Consider the following 20126-nt stretch of genomic DNA (forward strand, 5'->3'; position numbering starts at 1 on the left):
GAGAATCCTCTTTCCTTTTGTGAAGACCAATCTAAAACAGTCTGTCTCTGGAGTTTGGTGGAAACTCAGAAAGAAGGAATCAAAGAGTTAGAAACCCAAATTAAACATCTAATAGAAATAAATAAGCAATTGGGATTACAAAATAAAATGGTCAGTGCACAAGCTGAAGTTGCCCTTAGAATGTTGGTACAGACTAAGAGACAGGAAAGAACAAACCTGATTGATCAAGGCGCTAAGGCCACTGATCAATGTTCTGATTGCAAGAAGGAAATCCAGGCTCTGAGCAAGAATTAAGGCAGAGAACTGCAGATATAGCCACTATAGACCATAATGCAACTAGAGAAGTTCAATCCAGATGGAGTTCAACCACAGCTGCAGTCACGGTAGATCTGAGTGGGGCTGAAAGGTTGCAGTCTCAAATGGATGCTAAAGAAACAAGGACACCGGTCTGGAGACAATTAAAAGGTTTACGAGCTAATTTAAATTGGATGGATGGACAACCATAAGAACATAAGAAGAGCCCTGCTGGATCAGATCAAGGGTCCATCTAGTCCAGCATTCTCTTCACATGGTGGCCAACCAGCTGTCAACCAGGAACCCACAAGCAGAACACATTCCCCAGCAACTGGAGTACATAGGTTCACAGCCTCTGGTAGTGGAGGTAGCACATAGGCATCAAAGCTAGTAGCCATTGATAGCTTTTTCCTCCAGGAATTTGTCCAACCTCCCTTTAAAGCCACCCGTGGTATACATTTTAGCTTGGCTTCTATTACTGTGGTTTTGAGTAATCGCCAAGCATTTTGAAGGTATCTAATCCTCTTGACTCCCCCTTTTAACTTCCTTTTCACCAGTTCCCTCATTTTAGAGAAGTTTCCATTTTTGAAGTTACATGTAACTGTGTTGGACTTCCTGGGCAATTTTCCACTTAAATATATATTAAATCTGATAGCACTGTGATCACTGTTTCCAATTGGTTCAACAACATTTACATCTCGTACTAGGTCCTAGGTGACGTCACTTAGGATTACAACCAGGATCACCTCCCCTCTGGTCAGTTCCATGACTAACTGTTCTAGGGCACAATCATTTAGGGCATCAAGAAGTGTGGAGTAGTGGTGAGAGTGTTGGACTGGGAGCTGGGAGATCCGGGTTCTAGTCCCCACTCAGTCATGGAAGCTCACTGGGTGACTTTGGGCCAGTCACACTCTCAGCCCAACCTACTTCACAGGGTTGTTGTTGTGAGGATAAAACGGAGAGAAGGATAATGTACGCTGCCTTGGGTTCCTCAAGGAGGAAAAAAGGTGGGATATAAATGCAAGAATCAATCAATCAAGTGGCTGGAACATGCATTTATCCAATCAATGTGGGGGTAATTGAAGTTGCCCATTATTACAGCACTTGCTTGTTTGAAAGCCTCCCTGATTTCATTTTCCATCTCAAGCTCACTCTGAGCATTCTGGTCTGGGGGCCAATAGCATGTTCCTAGCGCTAAATTAGTTTTGCGGCCTGGTATTGACACCCACAGTGCTTCTGTGGAAGAGCCAACCCCTTTTAGGTGTTCTAGCCTGCTCGACACTATGCCCTTTGATGTACAGGGCAACACCTCCCCCAGTACGCCCGTCCATGTTCTTCCTATAGAGTTTATATCCAGAGATGACCATGGCCCCATCAACACGAGCCATTTACTCTGGGGCTGCTGCAATTTGAGGTCCTTTGGGACATACGACGTAGTTGCCACTTTGTAGCCATACTGGGATTTTCACCCGGAAAATGTGGATTTCCAAACACATGTTTTGCTGCTATGTTTCTGGTTTGCTGTGGGTTTCCTGCAATTGCAAGCTGTCTGTCCCTTCCCCGAAATGACTTCGCATTTTGTGGTGGGCATGTGGTAGATGTGCCTAGTGCTTGTGTCATTGTGTGACAACCCTTCACTCCTCCCTGTTCCTTCGCGGCTGTGCAGTTACAGAGGCATGGAGAAGCGTGCTCATTTCTTCAACCACATATTTGCACACTTTCACAGCTTCGTATTTTCGCAATGGCTGCTTTGGAGTCAGCGGCCAAGGGCTGAGGGGGTGTTGGGGGAGCAGAAGGTCCAGGACCAACTTCCCTCAAGCCACCATTTTGGAATGATGGGTAGGCATGTACCTCTCATGGGCACACACCTTGGTGTGTGAGAACCATCGCAAGAGTCTCGGGCTGGAGAACTGCCAAACAGTTGGCATGGTAACAAAGGAGCAGACCACCCACATTTTACCTAACGAGGAATGGACAGACACAAAAGAACCCCTAAAATACAGAACAGCCACTAAAACCCAAGGTGTCGCACCCCCACCCTCACGTACCTGCACAGCTGCGCATTTAAAAATAATGGTTAAAAAAAAAAAGCACGACTGCCACAGTTCACTTCAACGGCTATGTGTCAGGGCACAGCGGATTTTCCCGCTGGAGAAGTCTGCAATAAATTGCGTGTGTACCACAGCAGAAGCTAATTTGCAGCTGCAACGCTGCACAGTTACGACAAAGTGAAGGGTGAAAGCAGTGCCGTGTAGATGGCCCCCATATCCCACTGGTAGAAACCGCTCCACCAGGTTTCTGTAATGCCTGCTATATCCAGGTTTTCCTTTAAAATCAAGCACCACAACTCTCCCTTTTTGGCTTGGAAGCTTCTAGCATTGGCATAAAACCACATATACATGGTATCCTTCCCCAGATGCCTCTGGCATGTGCATCCTTTCCTATGGGAAGTTGGCCTCTTTGATTGGCTATTATGTTCTACCATGTACTCCCGGACTATTTCCTCCCCTTCTGCGTTTGGGTAATCAAAAAATATTTTTATTTTCATCCCTTTGGGATGATTTAACCCAAACTGGATTCTTCCCAGCTCCCGTCAGCTTTCCCCAGGGTTTAGTTTAAAAGCTGCTCTGCCACCCTTTTTATGTTTAGTGCCAGCAGTCTGGTTACATTTTGGTTCAAGTGGAGTCTGTCCCTCTTCTACAGACCCTGCCTGTCCCAAAACGTTCCCCCGTGCCTAACAAATCTGAACCCCTCCTTCCTGCACCACTGTCTCATCCATGCATTGAGACTCCTCAGCTTCACCTGTCTAGCTGGCCCTGCACATGGAACAGGTAGCATTTCCAAGAAAGCCACCTTGGTGGTCCTGGATTTCAACCTCCTACCTAGCAACCTAAATTTGGCTTCCAAGACCTCACAACTACATTTCCCCACATCGTTGGTACCAACATGGATCACAACCACTGACTCCACCCCAGGAGTATCTAAAGCAACTCCAGTGTTGAAATAAGAATTGATAAAGAGATTGTCTCAATTAGATATTGGTTTTAAACCAGTGACAACAATTAGAACTGTCAGTGAGCAATGAATTTCACAGAACAGCAATGATAAGAAATCGTTAAAAGAAAGATTTTATACTATTTAGTAGAAGTACAAATTAGTTAACAATCTTCCAAATTCAGAAAAGACCAAGATGTTTGAAGTAGTAACATGCCACTCAGTTGGAATCTTACCTTATTCAAGAAAATTAGAAAGATTTGAAACATGTGAAATAAAATGAAGTTGCCTAGAAATGTAAATAGTTTAATCTGAGTGTTATAACGTAGATGGCTTTTTGTTGTTGTTGATTGCATTTATTTTTGCCTTGATTGAAAAAAATTGCTGCATTGAAGGAAACTTTCAAAGTTGCCTGGTGTATTTGATCTACTTCCTCTTTTCCTAAGAGCAGAAGGGGGAAGAAAGAGGGAGTTGGGATCAAGAGGAAGTAAAAGGAATGGTGCCTCTGAGCACACACAAAAAGAAATTGGTTTTCAACAAAAACAGACAAATCATATTTAATGTTTTAGAATGATGTGAAATAAAAATATGGTATTTTACTAACTTGTAAGCCCTACAAAAGAAAGGATAGCGGTTGTTATTGTTTTGTTGTTTTTCCTCATTACAGGTGTATTGACATGAGATTAATCAAGAATGTTATGACCAATGAAAATTAATATCTACATTACATGTTATATGTTTTCTGTGTATATGTATGTTTTGTACTGTGAGCCTGTTATGTTATGTTGACATGGCCATTTCCTTGTTTTATTTTGATTGTTTCTTTCCAAATTAAGAAGTATTTCTGTTATTGTTTTACTATTCAAAGCTCGTGACAAAAATTCACAAATTTTAAAAGATCCTGTTAAACAGATATATTGCTAGCACTATCTTATATCAATGCATTGAGTCAATATGAAATTAGGTTTGGGGTGATTTTGTGTATATAATCAATAAACATGTGCACATGGAGAATCAGAAATAAAGAGTCCAAAACAAAATTTTAGAATGTATAGAACAGAATGTTGAATGAGTGGATGATTATAACAAAAAACTCAGGATATGTGAGTGTTTAATTGTGTGTATGTGAGTAAGCTGTGTGTGAGTAATTTGGTGTTTGGCTTGCACTTCAGTACAAGTGCAAGCTGAAGCTGAAGTTTGTTCCGGAGTTTGCTGGATAAACACCTGGAAACGGAAATACCTACCAATTTAGATCCTGAAAAAGCTTAACAGCATAGTAAAATATAAATAAGAATATATCTTGGGGTCCAAAAACTGCAAAATCCACAGAGAAAGCAGGAGGAAAGGTTGAATGACACAGAAAATGTAAATAGAAAGAAAAACATTTAAAAAGAGGCGCCTTCTGCCTGAAGGTTCACTGGGAACCAGTGAATTCTTGAGTCATATAAACTATTGAGAAATGTATAGTTTGGAAATACACTACTATATTGAGAGAATGGTGTAGAATTGCTAGCGTATATTTCTCAATAGTCTCAGTGGTTTTTGGGCTGGTGAAAGATATGTGCAGATAAATTGTTGGAGACCTTATCAATTTTAACATTTTGACTGAATTATAAGAACTGATTGTATTTTGTATGCTTTGGTATAGTTTTCTCTCGTGTGTGTGTGTGTGTGTGTGTTTAACCTATATTTGTCAGATACCGGTGTGAAATGACAGACAGAGGACAGAAAAGATCCGGAGAAAGTGCTGATATCTTAATTGAGAAAGATGAACAGAAATACTCTGTGTAAATACCAAGTGAAATGGTATTTTGACTGAAAAGATGACTAAAAAACTCTGACCTATAAGGAAAAGATACAAGTGTTCCAATCAGCAAGAATTATATTATTTACAAGAAAACAGATGTCCAGATCAAAACTTTCAAGGAGATCAGCATACCAACGAGTCCATGGTAAAGATGTGACTCCATCAAGGTCATGTGCTAGTAACATCTTACCTTAGAATTCGAACCTTCTATTTGTTGTTTCTCTAAGGGTCTCAGGCTGTTGTCAGTACACGCAATAATATTGATAACAGTTCTGGATCTTCTGGAAAATGTTCTGGATCTTCTGGAAAAGTATTCTGAATCTTCTAACTTTATCAATACATGCCATAACAATTTCTTTACTGTGTGTAAAAATTGTAAAAAGGCAAACCTTCCGCCATATATTGTAAGCTTGGCTGATAGGATGCTTATTATTGTTTTAATATGTCTTGTTTCAAACAGATTAAACATTCATCTTGGTTAAAGATTGAGGAGATTGAAGAAATCCTGAAAAGTCTGATAAGCCCAAGTGAATAGCAGATGATTGAGTTTGCATGTGTTGCTGTGTTCCTGATGTTTCTCTTGAATCTACATGATAATATAATACCTTTAAGGTAAGCAAGAAGTGCACAGACAAAAATATTTTCACACACCACAACTATTAATGTGAAGCACATACATAGTAAAGGGTGGGAGGAATAAGATACAGAGGGAACAATCCTATGGCCGCTAGTCAGTGGCTAGACAGCCATAGGATATCTGGTTTTCTAGGAATTGACCTCGGTTCCTGGAGAACCGACCTCCCACCGCTTCCGCGCTGCTTCACAGCCAGCGCAGAACAGCCCCGTGCTCCCCGCTCGCAAGAGGAGTGCGGAGTGGTCAAAATGGGGCGTTCTGGGACGGGTGGAAATGCCTGTACAACACATTCAATGTGTCGTACGGCAACCTCCTCCCCCGCTCAGCCCTTCTGTGGCTAGACAGCCGCAACTGGCTGTCTAGCTGAAAATGCAGGGCAGGAAGAGCGTGGAGGGAAAAATCCCCTCTGTGCTTCTCCTGTGCTGCATTGGCTAGGATCTGCATAGGACTGTGCCCTTAGTTAGCTTAGCACATAAATATACATCCTCACTTTAGAAAAGGAATTGATTCAGCACCAGTGACTACACATTGCTCATCCGTGAAATGCTGCTGATGCTGCTGTAAGAATAACCATTGAAAACTCAGCCTATAGACACCAAGATGTGATGAATTGCCAGAAAGACAGTTATGTTGGTGATGAGGCGCAGAGTGAAAGAGGTATCCTGACCCTGAAGTATCCCATTGAACACGATATTGTTGCCAATTAAAAACATATGAAGAGCCATGCTGGGTCAGACCAAGGGTCCATCTAGTCCAGCATTCTGTTCACACAGTGGCCAACCAGCTGTCGACCAGGAAGCCACAAGCAGGGCATGAGCGAAACTGCACTCTCCCACCCATGTTCCCCAGCAACTGGTGTATAGAGGCTCACTGCCTCTGGTACTGGAAGTAGCACATAGCCATCTGGACTAGTAGCCATTGATAGACTTTTTCTCCAGGAATTTGTCCAATCCCCTTTTAAAGCCATCCAAATTGGTGGCCATCACTACATCCTGTGGTAGCGAATTCCACAGTTTAACTCTGCACTGTATGAAGAAGTCCTTCCTTTCATCTGTCCCGAATCTCCCACCAATCAGCTTCATTAGATGACCCCTTGGGTTCTAGTATTATGAGAGAGGGAGAAAAATGTTTCCCTATCCACATTCTCCTCACCCTGCATAATTTTGTAGACCTCTATCATGTCTCCCCTTACCCTCCTTTTTTCCAAGCTAAACAATCCTAGCTGTTGTAACCTTCCCTCATAGGGGAGATGCTCCAGCCCCTCGATCATTTTAGTTGCCCTTTTCTGCACTTGTTCCAGCTCTACAATATCCCTTTTTTAGGTGTGGTGACCAGAACCAGACACAGTATTCCAAGTGTGGCTGCACCACAGATTTGTATAGGGGCAGTATGATATTGGCAGTTTTATTCTCAGTTCCTTTTCTAATTCTACCTTACATGGAGTTTGCCTTTTTTACAGCGGCCACACACTGGGCTGACATCTTCATTGAGCTGTCTACCACAGCCCGATGATCTCTTTCCTGGCTGGTCACCCCTAGCTCAGATCCCATCAGGCTATGGAAGTTGGGATTTTTTGCCCCAATGTGCATCACTTTACACTTGCTTACACTGAACTGCATTTGCCATTTAGATGCCCATTCTCCCAGTTTGGAGAGATCCTTTTGGAGCTCTTCACAATCCCTTTTTGTTTTAAACACCCTAAATAATTTGGTGTCATCCGCAAACTTGACCACTTCACTCCTGTTTCACTGCTCACTCCTAATTCCAGATAATTTATGAACAGGTTGAAAAGCATTGGTCCTAATACAGATCCCTGTGGGACCCCACTATTTACTTCCCTCTATTGGGAGAATTTACCATTTATTCCTGCTCTCTGCTTTCTGTTCTTTAACCAGTTACTGATCCATAAGAGGACCTCTCTTATTTCACGACTGCTAAGTTTGCTCAGGAATCTTTGGTGAGGGACTTTGTCAAAAGTAGGGATGTGCAAAAGCCACTTACCTTTTTGAAGGGGGTGATTCGCGGTAGGGGGGAGGTGCTCCACACCTCCCCCTGAAATCCTAACTTGGCCAGCCCTGCTCCGCGGCAACTCCACGGAGCCACCGGCTGGATGCATTTGCAGGCGTGTGGAGCCTGCAGACGCAAATGGCAGCAGCTACGGCAGCCGCCATTTGCGTTCCTGTTTTTTTGCTGTGATAGGCTACGTAAATATTTACGTAGCCTATCATGGCAAAAAAACAGGGGCACAAATGACGTAGCAGCTGCCACTTGCACCCCTGTCTTTCGCCGTGATAGGCTACATAAATATTTACGTAGCCTATGACGGCAAAAAAACAGGAACGCAAATGGCAGCTGCCGTAGCCGCCGCCATTTGCATTCCCTTTTTTTTTGGCATGATAGGCTACGTAAATATTTACGTAGCCTATCACAGCCTCCGTAGGGACGCAAATGGCGTCCCTGCATTAGCCATGATAGGCTACATAAGTATTTATGTAGCCTACCACGGCAAAAATGGCAAAGCGAATGGCAGACGCAGCAGCCATTCGCAAAGCAGCGTGAACGGCACCAGGTAAGTGCTCCGTTTCACGCGCCTTTCGTGGGGCGGGGGGGCTTCATTCCACCACGGATTTTGGGGGGCTGAAGGCACTGGCATTTGGCCTCACTGAGATCCATGGCAGAATTCTCTGACATCCCTAGCCAAAAGCCTTTTGGAAGTCCAAGTAAACAATGTCTACCAGATCACCCCTGTCTACATGTTTATTGACACTTTCAAGGAATTCTGAAAGGTTAGTGAGAAGCCGTGTTGATTCTTTTTCAGCATGGCTTGTTCTTCTATATGCTTACTAATTTTATCTGTAATAATGCCTTCAGCCAATTTACCCAGAACAGATGTTAAACTAACCAGCCTGTAATTTCCCAGATCCCCCCTGGATCTCTTTTTGAAAATTGGTGATACATTGGCCATCTTCCAGTCCTCTGGTAGAGAGGCTCATCTTAGGGACATGTTGCATATTTTGGTTAGAAAATCGGCAATTTCATATTTCAGTTCTTTCAGAACTCTAGGATGGATACCATCTGGGCCTGTTGATGGGAGCTACTTCTGAGTAGACACACATATGCTTGTGCTGGGAAAGACAGAAGGAAAACAAAGGGATGGGAAACCAGCCCCCTTTCTAACCCGATGCTGTGCGGGATCTGGTGATCAAAGGTGGAAGCAGTTACTTCCAAATGGCAATAAACCGAACAACAGATAATCGCAGCTGTGGGGAAAGCGCTTTACAACCTTCAGAGAATTAGTGCTTTAAAATCTTCTATTTCATTTGAGAGGGATCTCTGTAAATGCTGGTGTGTGCATTCAGGGGACAAACCTCATTGACCACAATGGGAGTTACTTCTGAGTAGACACTAATTGGTTTGTGCAGGGACGGGAAACACATGGGAAACACCCCTAGACCAGTGTCATGGTGAAAGGCACACCCCTGGGCAGGACTAGCATGTTGTTGTTGTTGTTGTTCAGTCGTTCAGTCGTGTCCGACTCTTCGTGACCCCATGGACCACAGCACGCCAGGCTTTCCTGTCCTCTCTCCGGGAGTGTGCTCAAGTCCATATTCATTGCATCAGTGATGCTATCTAGCCATCTCATCCTCTGCCATCCCCTTCTCCTTTTGCCTTCAGTCTTTCCCAGCATCAGGGTCTTTTCCAGAGAGTTTTCTCTTCGCATTAGGTGGCCAAAATATTGGAGCTTCAGCTTCAGTATCTGTCCTTCCAATGAGCAGTCAGGGTTGATTTCCTTTAGGATTGACTGATTGGACCTCCTTGCAGTCTAGGGGACTCGTAAGAGTCTTCTCCAGCACCACAGTTCGAAAGCATCAATTCTTCGGCGCTCAGCCTTCCTTATAGTCCAGCTCTCACAGCCATACCTGAGGCAAATGCGGGGGTTGGGGTACAAAGCAACTATACCGAGGAGAACCTGACTTAAGGAAAAGAATGGGACTTTAAGTAGTTTCATGAAATCCAGTTTTTCCATGATAAGCTCTGGGGTGGCTGCTGGATGGCCACAACATCATATATCCCTAACAAACTCCAAACGCAGCCAGCTCAAAGTAAATCGCTCATGGAGACACCCTCATGGACAAAGAGAACCCAGATTGCCATAAGCTAATTTATAGGTAGAGATGCAAGTGTAACATTACTACAACTGAAAAAGAAATAAAATACATCTGCCGCCATTGCAGGGAGGACTGTGACCAGGTGGCCCATGTGCCTGCTCAGTCTGCTGTCCAGGTGCTGCTAACTGTTGATGGGTGACTTCCAGGTCCCTGGTCTCTCCCTTCTTAGGATTCTTTATTTTTTAACTGGACTTGGAGTGGGCGGTCCTTCAAACAGAGGCTACCTTCAAATGGAGGACTGCTTTCTGCAAGGTTAGACACATGGCCACCCTAATTCAGAGTGCCAATTCTGAAGCCTGAAATTGTCTGGGTTCAGGGCATTGGAAGGTCTCTACAAACTTGCTTGTTTGTTGTCATTATTTTATTTATTTATTAGATTTATACCCTGCCTTTCTACCAAAAATTGCTCTCAAGGTGGCTTACAAACAATTACAAATAGATTAAAACAATAAACACAATAAAAACATAACAATTACAGAATAATTATTTGAGGCCCTGCCCATCAGAAGTTAGGTGGGTGGCTACTGGGGATAGTGCTTTTGCTGTGATGGTGCTCAGATTATCAAAAGCCCTCCTCAGAGACACTTCTCTGGTACTTACCCTTCTGTCTTTCAGATGCCACGTTTATATAATTGTATTATTATTTCAAGCCTCTGGTGAGTAGCGATGGGACTGCTACTTTGTTGCCTGCCTATTTTGCTGCTGATTATTCTGTTGTTCTTATTTTTTATTAATTGATTTCAATTATTAAGGTTTTATCTGGCATTCTTTTTTTCTGGATTGTAAACTGCCTTGAAGATCTTGTAGTGGAAAGACAGAATATTAATGTTTTAAATACCTAAATAAAAATAAAATAAATTGGTACAGTTGGAATGTACCATGTGCTTTACTTATGGCTACACCAGATGTTACTTACAGATATCTGTAACATTACCTTGACAGCTTTACCCCTATAGAACTCCAAAAGCAGGCAAGGATGCATTTTACATCTGTAAGAGGTGAGGCCTGTGCAAGTGTGTGTTTGGAATGAGGAAAAAGTGGGCGAGAAAAGGGTTACTCACTCCCCCTGCCCTCACTTTTCAAATTCAAATGGTCCTTTTGAGGTGGCTTTTCTGGCAAGTGATGTTATTTCTGTGTGATCTCTAGCTAGACCCATAGAGAGGCAGTATCCTGCAGTAAAGGGCCTCTAATGTAATAAAGTGCAGCTGGTCTTGGAGGTCTTTGGCTCGAATCCATTGCAGTGTTCTTGTTCTCTTGACATACAGGGTTGGAAAGGCTTATCATACAACAGCCAGCTGCTGATGAAAAGGTTCAAACATCCAAGCCTAGGAACAGTCCACCCACCATCCCCCTGACAAGCTTAGGAATGGGGAACATTCTGTGGACAAGCTGGATGCCCACATGTTCTTTTATTTGTAAGGAAGGGCCCAAGGAGTTGTATTTGTCATCCTAGCCTTTGTATTTCTGATCAGATTGGCCAGTCACAAGCCCCTACCCGCTTCTGGTCAGGGGTTCTGCTGAACTGAAAGAATCCTGGTAAGAATCCACTCAAGCTTGATAATGTGGGTGCTGAGAAAGCACCACAAACAGAGAGTTGCTTGCTTTTGTGATTCTGCACTGAAGGTCTTTGTGCAGAATCTGTTATCAGCGGTCTAGTTTTGTATCCATGTAAGTTTGTCAGTTTTCATTGATGGCATTATGCTTGGAAGTATGCAAGCAGTATCTATGAAAGGCTCCAGTTTTCAAGGAGTAGAAGCTCATTGAAAGGAAGTCTAGAGGGGCTATCTAAACTGACCCTTCCCCCAGTCTCCAGTTACATTTTCCTTCCTGTGTTCCTCTGCTGCACCTCACCAATTTCCAAATTCTGCAGAAGGCATATATTAGGATCAGAATATCTATATATGTTTGCCAAGACAAAGATAGCTTTGGATAACGGGTTGGATCCAGATGTAAATCTGACTTTAGTCCTATTGAAATCGGTGGGACTTCAGTTAATCATCATTAACTTGTCCCATTGATTTCAATAGGGCTTAAGCATGACTAACTTAGTCTGGATCCAACCCAATATGTTGAGACATTTACTATGACTGTACTAAGATGAATGCCACATTAAGCACAGAACACATACAGATTAGTAGTTCTTTTGCCAATTTATTCCCCAAATCAAATGAAAGCATAAGGGGGTGGGGGAGAGGGCATAAACTCAGAGTGCAGTTTTTGAAACCTCCATAGCTATTGGCTATGAGAATTCTGGCTTCAACCAATCCTCTATAGTCAGTGGTTCAGCAGCTCTGGTGTTGTGGCACGTTTGTGAACATTCCAACTGCTCTGAAGTTTAAAAAAGTCAGCACACAAGTCTAGGTGAAGCTTCACAACTTCAAATCTTCGAAGATCATGCCTGAATTAGAAAAAAAAACATCGCGAAGCCCCGATACTGCGAGGATAACGCGTTAATTTTTAAAAAAAACATCCGGAGCAGGGGATAGGAGGGGGTAAAACTTAGTCTTATTTGAAGGGATAGAACAATCCCCTGCTCATTGCAGGAAGCCTGATTCCCAGGCGGTGGCCCATCCAACTACTGACCGTGGCCAACCCCGCTTAGCATCAGAGCTCAGACAAGCGCGCAGGAAAACAGCACAGCGCTCAAGTGTGAACCGAGCCCGCGCATTCAATGAAGCACTGCAACGGGGAAAATGGGTGAGTGTGAATAATCACATTTTAATGCGAGAGCGTTTAACCCGATGGGACACCGAATTCATTGCGATGGCGGGCACAATGTAGATTGGCCCATTGTCTCCACTTGGACATGCATGTTGAGCAAGGTAATGTCAATTAGGAAGTTTTGCATTATGCATCTTGAGCATACCGTCTGCCATATTTTTGAACAAATCTTGGATTGTTCTGCTCAGAATGCAAACAGTTCTGATCAAGGGAGTTAACATAAACAGAAAAGAGATCACTTTCATGCTCCAATACCTGATTTCGTAAGATTTCTGTTGTCCTGGGCAACACATACTTGGACCTACCAAACTGTCGTCTCCATTCTAGGGAAGGAACTTGCCATTAACAGCTAAGGCCTAACTAAACATTGGACCTAAATGTACCTGTTGAAGCAGTTGTCTTGAAAGAAGACACTGAGCCATCGGAATGGTCACTTCTGTTCTTTCGGAGAAGGTAACCTGGGAATGGTAAAGAAAAATGTACAAAGGATTCAGTCAGATTTGAAATGTTTTGATTCTCGTGACAATGCAGGTGTGAACCCCACAATAATTTTTGGCCACTCTAAATGTGCAAAAATTCTGGTTTTGACTGAAGAGAACCATTGTCTATCTTGAAGGATATATGACATGGGGCAGTCCAAAGCTTACTTTGGTGTGCAGGGACATATTATACATATTAGGTCATAGAATCATAGAAGAGCAGGGTTGGAAGGGGCCTGTAAGACCATTGAGTCCAACGCCCTGCTCAGTGCAGGAATCCAAGTCAAAGCATCTCTGACGAGTGACTTTTCTTAATATTCTTTTGGTTTATTTATCCTTCTAACTTGTACTGCACATTTTGATCTTACAGCTATACATATAAGATGAAACTGAAGCATTTCCTTCTTTCTTTGTTACACCCAGATATATTTCATGACTAACAATGTGGGTTGTAAGTCCATATAATTGCTTCACGTTTGGGATCCTTAATAGCAACTGCAACATCTCCTCCTTTCCTCTAACATACTTCCAAGAAGCCTGGAAAAGCATCCTCTTTTATATGTTATTTTTCTTCTCTCTTTTCAACGTTATTCCTACTATGTCCAAGCAATCCCTGACAATAGAAAAACCTTCAACTAAGAGATATTGGTTGAATCTAGATTGAGTCATAGTTCGAGTAACTTAAGTCCCATTGATTTCAGTGGGTCTACTCTAGGTAGGAATCAATCTGGATGCAACCCATTAAAAGCCCCTATACTATAGTAGCTAATGGACTGAGAGAAACCCAGCTATTCATCCCTCATTTATATCTTGCTTCTGCCATAAATCCATCCTTGTTGTTTCATCTCCTCATCTGCAGTATGGGCACAATAATTGTGAGCAACCTTACAAGATTGTTCTAAGAGTTACTAATAAAAAATGCAAATGCAAAATATTTTCATTATTTTGTTTTGAGCCTACGTTTTCATTATAGGTACCCATTTTAATAGTTGTGGTATACATTTTCTCAGAAAGTGTACCATTTGGCAATGCGTAATGGTCATGCATTTAATACTGAATTATGCTTCTCTGTTGTGCTTATTTTGGGCTTACATTATATTATTTGGCTTTGAGAAGTTGACCTCATAACCTTCTTAGGGCATACCAAACTTCTGGCTATTGTATTTGGGGCCTGGGATGTGCAATAAATAAATGGATGGATGGATGGATGGATGGATAGATAGACAGATATGTTTTATGACATTTACTCTTGAATGTATATTCTGTAAATATATATATATTTATACACACACATACACACACACACACATATACACATACTTAGACAAACAATAGATTTTCCAGAGAACTGAAAGTGCTTTGAGAAACTCGTCCCATTTCTGCCTTTGGTAAACAGATCTTGCAGGTTTTAAAATTGTTTTAATAAAATGTGTTTAACTTAAGGCAAAGGCTGGACAGCAACACAAAAGTATGTAGGCACCACGGGAAGGGAAGTCTCTCTCAAACCACTTTCAGCTCTCATGGACATCATTATCTGTCCCTAATCCAATTCTTCTATACCTTTTTTTTTCCAGCAGCGTATGCCACCATAGAAGCAGCGCACTCTTGCTCAGCTGAATCCCTTAAGGTGCAATCCTATGCAACTTTAGACAGAAATATGTCCTACAACTCCCAGCCATGCTGTCTGGGGGATGCAGGGAGTTCCAGGATTTATTTTTGTCTGAACATGGATAGGACTGCACCCTTTTTCACTTAGGGAGCAATCCTATGGCCGCTAGTCAGCGGCTAGACAGCCATAAGATATGTAGTTTTCCAGGAACTGACGCTCCAAGGTCGGTCCCCAGAGAACCGACCTTCCCTGCCTTCCGCACTGCCTCGCAGGCAGCATGGAACAGCCCCAAGTCCCACGCTCGGAAGAGGAGCGCAGAGCAGCCAAAATGGGGCGTTCCGGGGGGCGCAGAAATGCCGGTACGACACATCCTATGTGTCGTCCGGCAGCCTCCTGCCCCGCTCCGACCTCCCGCGGCGAGACAGCCGCAATCGGCTGTCTAGCCGCAAACGCAGGGCAGAAGAAGCGCAGAGGGAATCATTCCCTCCATGCTTCTCCTGCCCTGCGTTGGATAGGCGGCCCCCACAGGATTGCGCCCTTACCCTATTTTCCACCGTTCGATGTTACACAATACATTGGTGCCCTTCGGCCAAGGTATTGTTACCTGCACTTGTTTTACAGGACCACTCATGATGGCTTCCCCATTACTGAAAACAGCTTTAGCTTAAAACAAAGGCCCCAGTCGAAGTGCCTCCCCCAGGGAGGATTCACAACGCGTCAAGGATCATGCAGCATTTTTTATTTTTTTGTGAAAAACGGGTTCATAGAGGAATGTGGGGCTAAGCCTGCCAAGTTGCTTCTTCCTCCCATGCCCCTTTGCGCGTAAGGGCATTTGGGGCCCGTTAGGATCCCATGAGGCAGAATTTAAAAATGAAAAGTCGCGTCTCTTCTATACACACCCCTCACTCAAAATCCGCACCTTGGTGCACTTGAGCTTCCCAACTATACCGTCTCCCAGTCTGGTACCGGTCACCACACCAATGCTGCGATGTTTACTCCGCCGCCACACTAGGCCTCGCTCACTCCCAGCGGGTGAAGGGACAAAACCGAAACCGGGGGGCGGCAGGCGCTCCCCCTGCCCCCAAAACCAGCCTGGCGGCAGCTTGCATCAGATTGTGGTTTTGAGACCCCAAAGCAAAAAGTAAAAAATAAAAATCCCTCACAGAGCTGGATCACAACCACGCTTGCTCTTTCCCCTGCCCAGAAAAATCTGCTCTAAGCCTGAAGGAAGCTGCCGTTGCAAAGTCGCCAGGTAGGCCTTCCCTCGGAGCCAGAATCCCCATCCCCTCGGCCTACTCCGATCTGTGGCCCCGGTGGAGCCGCTTGCATCCTCGCACCGTTTCATTTGCACGCCCACGCTTTTGCTCCAGATCGATCCGGAAGCATTCGCATTCCAGCGGATTAGGATCCCCACGTTACGCATACACCACTTACTACATACCTTTCAACATGCCCCGGGTGAGAATAGGGGCACAATTGTGACACAGAAGTGCCCAAATGGATGCAACAGCTGTAAAAGTTGCAAGACAAAAAAAAACTGCAGTACCAGATGTATGGACAAAAATTATCCTTAAATTTCTGGTTTCCTCTCAACAGAAAATGGATTCATAAGTACAATGAGACAGTGGGATCTGCTCATCCATTTGGGAGTAGTTACTTTGTCTTGTATTTGGCATTCCCCTTAGCAAGGGAGCTGACGGGAGAGGGAAGAGGGGATTTAGAGGTGGGCTGTGGGTGAAGGAAGACACTGTGGCTGTTCTGGCTGATTTCAAACCTTTTATGCTTATTGGTATCGTGTGATGGTGTGTGTACGTGTGTGTGTACGCGCACACGCTTGGAGATAGATGGAAATATAAAAGACAATTATGAAGCCAGCTTGGGTTCAAAATGCATCAGGAATTCATTTTGTGTGTGTCTGTATGGCCCATACCCCTGCAGGATTTTTTGAAGGCAGTCGGCCCAGTTAAATAAATCTTAAGGCATGAGTTTTAGTAAATCAAGTAAATTGGCATATGAGTAAGAACAGTGAAGTATCCTTTCTTTTTAGATGCACACGTATAGCAGGCATCATATTGGAAGAGGCCTTCCTGTGCATGAGAGAAAGAAAAATTTGTGTGAACCGCCCAGAGAGCTTCGGCTATTGGGCAGTATAGAAATGAAATGAAATGAAATGAAATGAATGAATAAATAAATAAATAAATGTTTCTTTTGAGATGGTGCTTGTCAACTGCAATTTCTTTAAGTTCTTGCACTGATTTTTGTAAAAATTCTGCTGCCCAATTAATCAGGACCACCATTTTAGTTTATATTCCCGAAGGCTCTACTCCAATCTGCTACATTCATTTATTTTGTAATGGGATAAACATTTGCTAAAAAAATATAGTCATCCTACAGTCCTGTTACTCGCAGTTCAAAATGAGCCACCCCAGCATGTGAGGCTGCACATTACGTCGCATCAATCTCATGACGCATGTCACATTAAGAGACATGGTGCACCCACCTCCCACTCAGCAGTGAGTCGAATCCTGAAGAACGACCGTTCTAGGAACCGACACTAAATTTTAACGAAGCGTTCCCCAAATCACCTGCAACCAGCACTTTTTGAGGACCCTTGGGCAAGATGCCTTCAACGGGCCCCTCCTCCAGTGAAGGGGTCTTCTCACTGACGTTGTCACCAGCTGCTATTGCTCCTTTCTCAACATTGGCAGGCAGAAAGCCAATGAGTGGACAGGCTGCTCCCCTTTCCCACCACCACCACTGTCTGGGTCTGAATGAGAGCCAGGTAAACAAACAGGTTGCGATCGTGAAGAGAATGGGGTCTAGGGGATCTTTTCAGTGGGCCTCTGCTGGGGTGCAGGCCCTCAGCAGGTGCCCAGCATACCTACCCTTGACACCGTCCCGGCCCCAAATGCAAACACAGGTACAAGTATTAATTTAAAAAGCAAAAATAGGGACAGCGATTTGCTAGGTTCCAGAAAAAAGGTTATAACATGGTTTATTATTCAAGATCATAGTTTCGTACTCTTCAGTTAATTCATGAGGAATATGTAGTGTCATACTTATAGTTGCTGATAAGGGTTAGAATCTGCACCTAATTTGTAAACTTGCATTGAAACAGTTGGGGCAGGTGGAGAGGGACTCACACTCCCTCCATTTAATGGTGAGTACAACAGGGTGGTTACGAGGCTGTAAAGGGTTTATTATTATTATTATTATTAAATTTATTAATCGCCCATCTGGCTGGTCACCCAGCCACTCTGGGCAATATACAGCATATAATAAGTTTAAAACAGTAAAATTCTACAATAAAAACATTTCCTAAAATACCCTAACCCACCCCAAATGCCTGCCTGAACAACCACGTTTTTAATGCACAGCGGAAGTTCCCTAGGGAGGGAGTTCCAGAGTGGGGGCCACCACAGAAAAGGCCCTCTCCCTTGTCCCCACCAGTCTAGCTGTCCTGGCTGATGGGACATAGAGGAGGCCATCCGAGGCTGATCTTGTTAAGCGGCCTGTCCGGTGCTGCTGGAGGCGCTCCTTAAGATAGGCTGGGCCAGAACCATATAGGGTTTTAAAGGTCAAAACCAACACCTTGAATTTGGCCCGGAAAACAGCTGGTAACCAGTGCAACTCCTTCAGCACTGGAGTGATGTGATCTCGCCGGCAGCTGCCTTTAATCAGGCGAGCCGCCGTGTTCTGTACCAGCTGCAGCTTCCGAACTGTCTTCAAGGGTAACCCCATGTAGAGCACATTACAGTAGTCTAAACAAAAGGAGACCAGGGCATGTACTACCGATGGGAGCAGATGGTCGGGAAGGAAGGGGTGCAGCCGCCGTATCAGATGGAGTTGATACAGCGCTGTCCGGCTCACAGCTGACACCTGAGCCTCCATGGACAGCTGGGAGTCCAAAATGACCCCCAGGCTGCGGACCTGTGTGCTGTGATCTTGCATATTTTATCTCACAGGCCTAACAAACCTCTGATTTCCACAGCTGCTCGAAACTTCCTTCTCTTCTAGGGGCTTGCTCACACTTTTATTTTAGGCAGAAATAATAGTAATTTAGACAGAAACCCTTACCAGATTAGTCTAGCCTAGTGCTCTGTTTGCTAGCCAGATGGCCTGGGAAAGCCCTCAAGTAGAACAAGATACTGATGAAGCGACGGGAGATAGCTATTTTGGAGATGCACTGCTACTGTGCATTGATGTTTCATTAGCTATTATGGTTAAATGTTATTGAAAGTCCTATCATTCATGGAAGATCTTCTGGATATGGGGAGACACAATGTAGTACACAATGATGTCTGGATATAACCCAGCCAAATTAAGCTATTTTGAATCCCATCGGTTTCATGATAAAAAATTAAACAGCACTTTAAACTCTGCCGCTAGAATCAAAGCAGGTGCTTAACTCTCACCTTAAAAATTATTTAACTTTGACTGGATTATGCCCTTTGTCATTTATTAACACATCAAGATACATAAAGCAACATTAAACTCAGCGGGTATGGAATTATTGCCCCACTCATCTCAGTCATTAGTTTTAATACTTTGAGTATGTACAGCCCCTCAGTGCTAAACAGAATAATCCTGTGCACATTTAAACAGAAATAAATCCCACTGTGTTTAGCAGAGCTTACTCCTGGTACATAGGATTGCAACCAACAAGACTAGGTTACCACACATACGTGTACACTGACATTTCAAACTATTATCTTGAAGTATTCTGCTAATAGATTGCTCCCATTTAACATGTGGAATTGTAGAATACATAAAGTGGACATCCTCCATTAGCATGTTTCTGGTTTACTATAGTAAACGTAATATGTAATATTACTAAAATCCAGCTTAATATGGACTCCCAGTTAAACGTTTCTTCTAAGAAAGACTGACACAAGGATAAATAAAAATTACAACATGTTAGCAGCTAAATGAAGATTCCTCAAAAGTGAAAATAAAAATTCCAAATATTGAACACTGATTGGTAATGGTACGGAACACTTTATCTTTCTAAACAAACCTCAAGCTCTTGCTTCTGAAGAAAGGCATGCACTGAATCAGTATCTGAAATCCAAAGAACTGCAGAGCCTGCAGTTTGGTTACAACAAATAAACTGAACTTCTGAATTCTTCGGATACAAATTTTGAAAATCACTCCATCCTCCAGCCATAGAATTGGTTATTAAAAGTGAATTAGCAACAGACTAACAGGGGTCCATTGCCTGAGTTTCTAGAACACCCCTCTTCAGATGGCATTTCCATGATGGGGAAGATGCTCCCCTACACATGTAATTAAACTTGACAGAAGCATTTGTGGAAAATAATGTGCATGGTGTTCAGCATGAGAACACCTATCACCAGAGAGCTGCGAATTCCACATCAGCAGAATTCAAGAACTCCTGGTTTAGAGGTCTCAGGTTTGA

This window comes from Heloderma suspectum, chromosome 13 (genome assembly GCF_057233095.1).
Source record: "Heloderma suspectum isolate Gila_16-S chromosome 13, 16-S_ref, whole genome shotgun sequence".
NCBI classification, from domain to species: Eukaryota; Metazoa; Chordata; class Lepidosauria; order Squamata; family Helodermatidae; genus Heloderma; species Heloderma suspectum.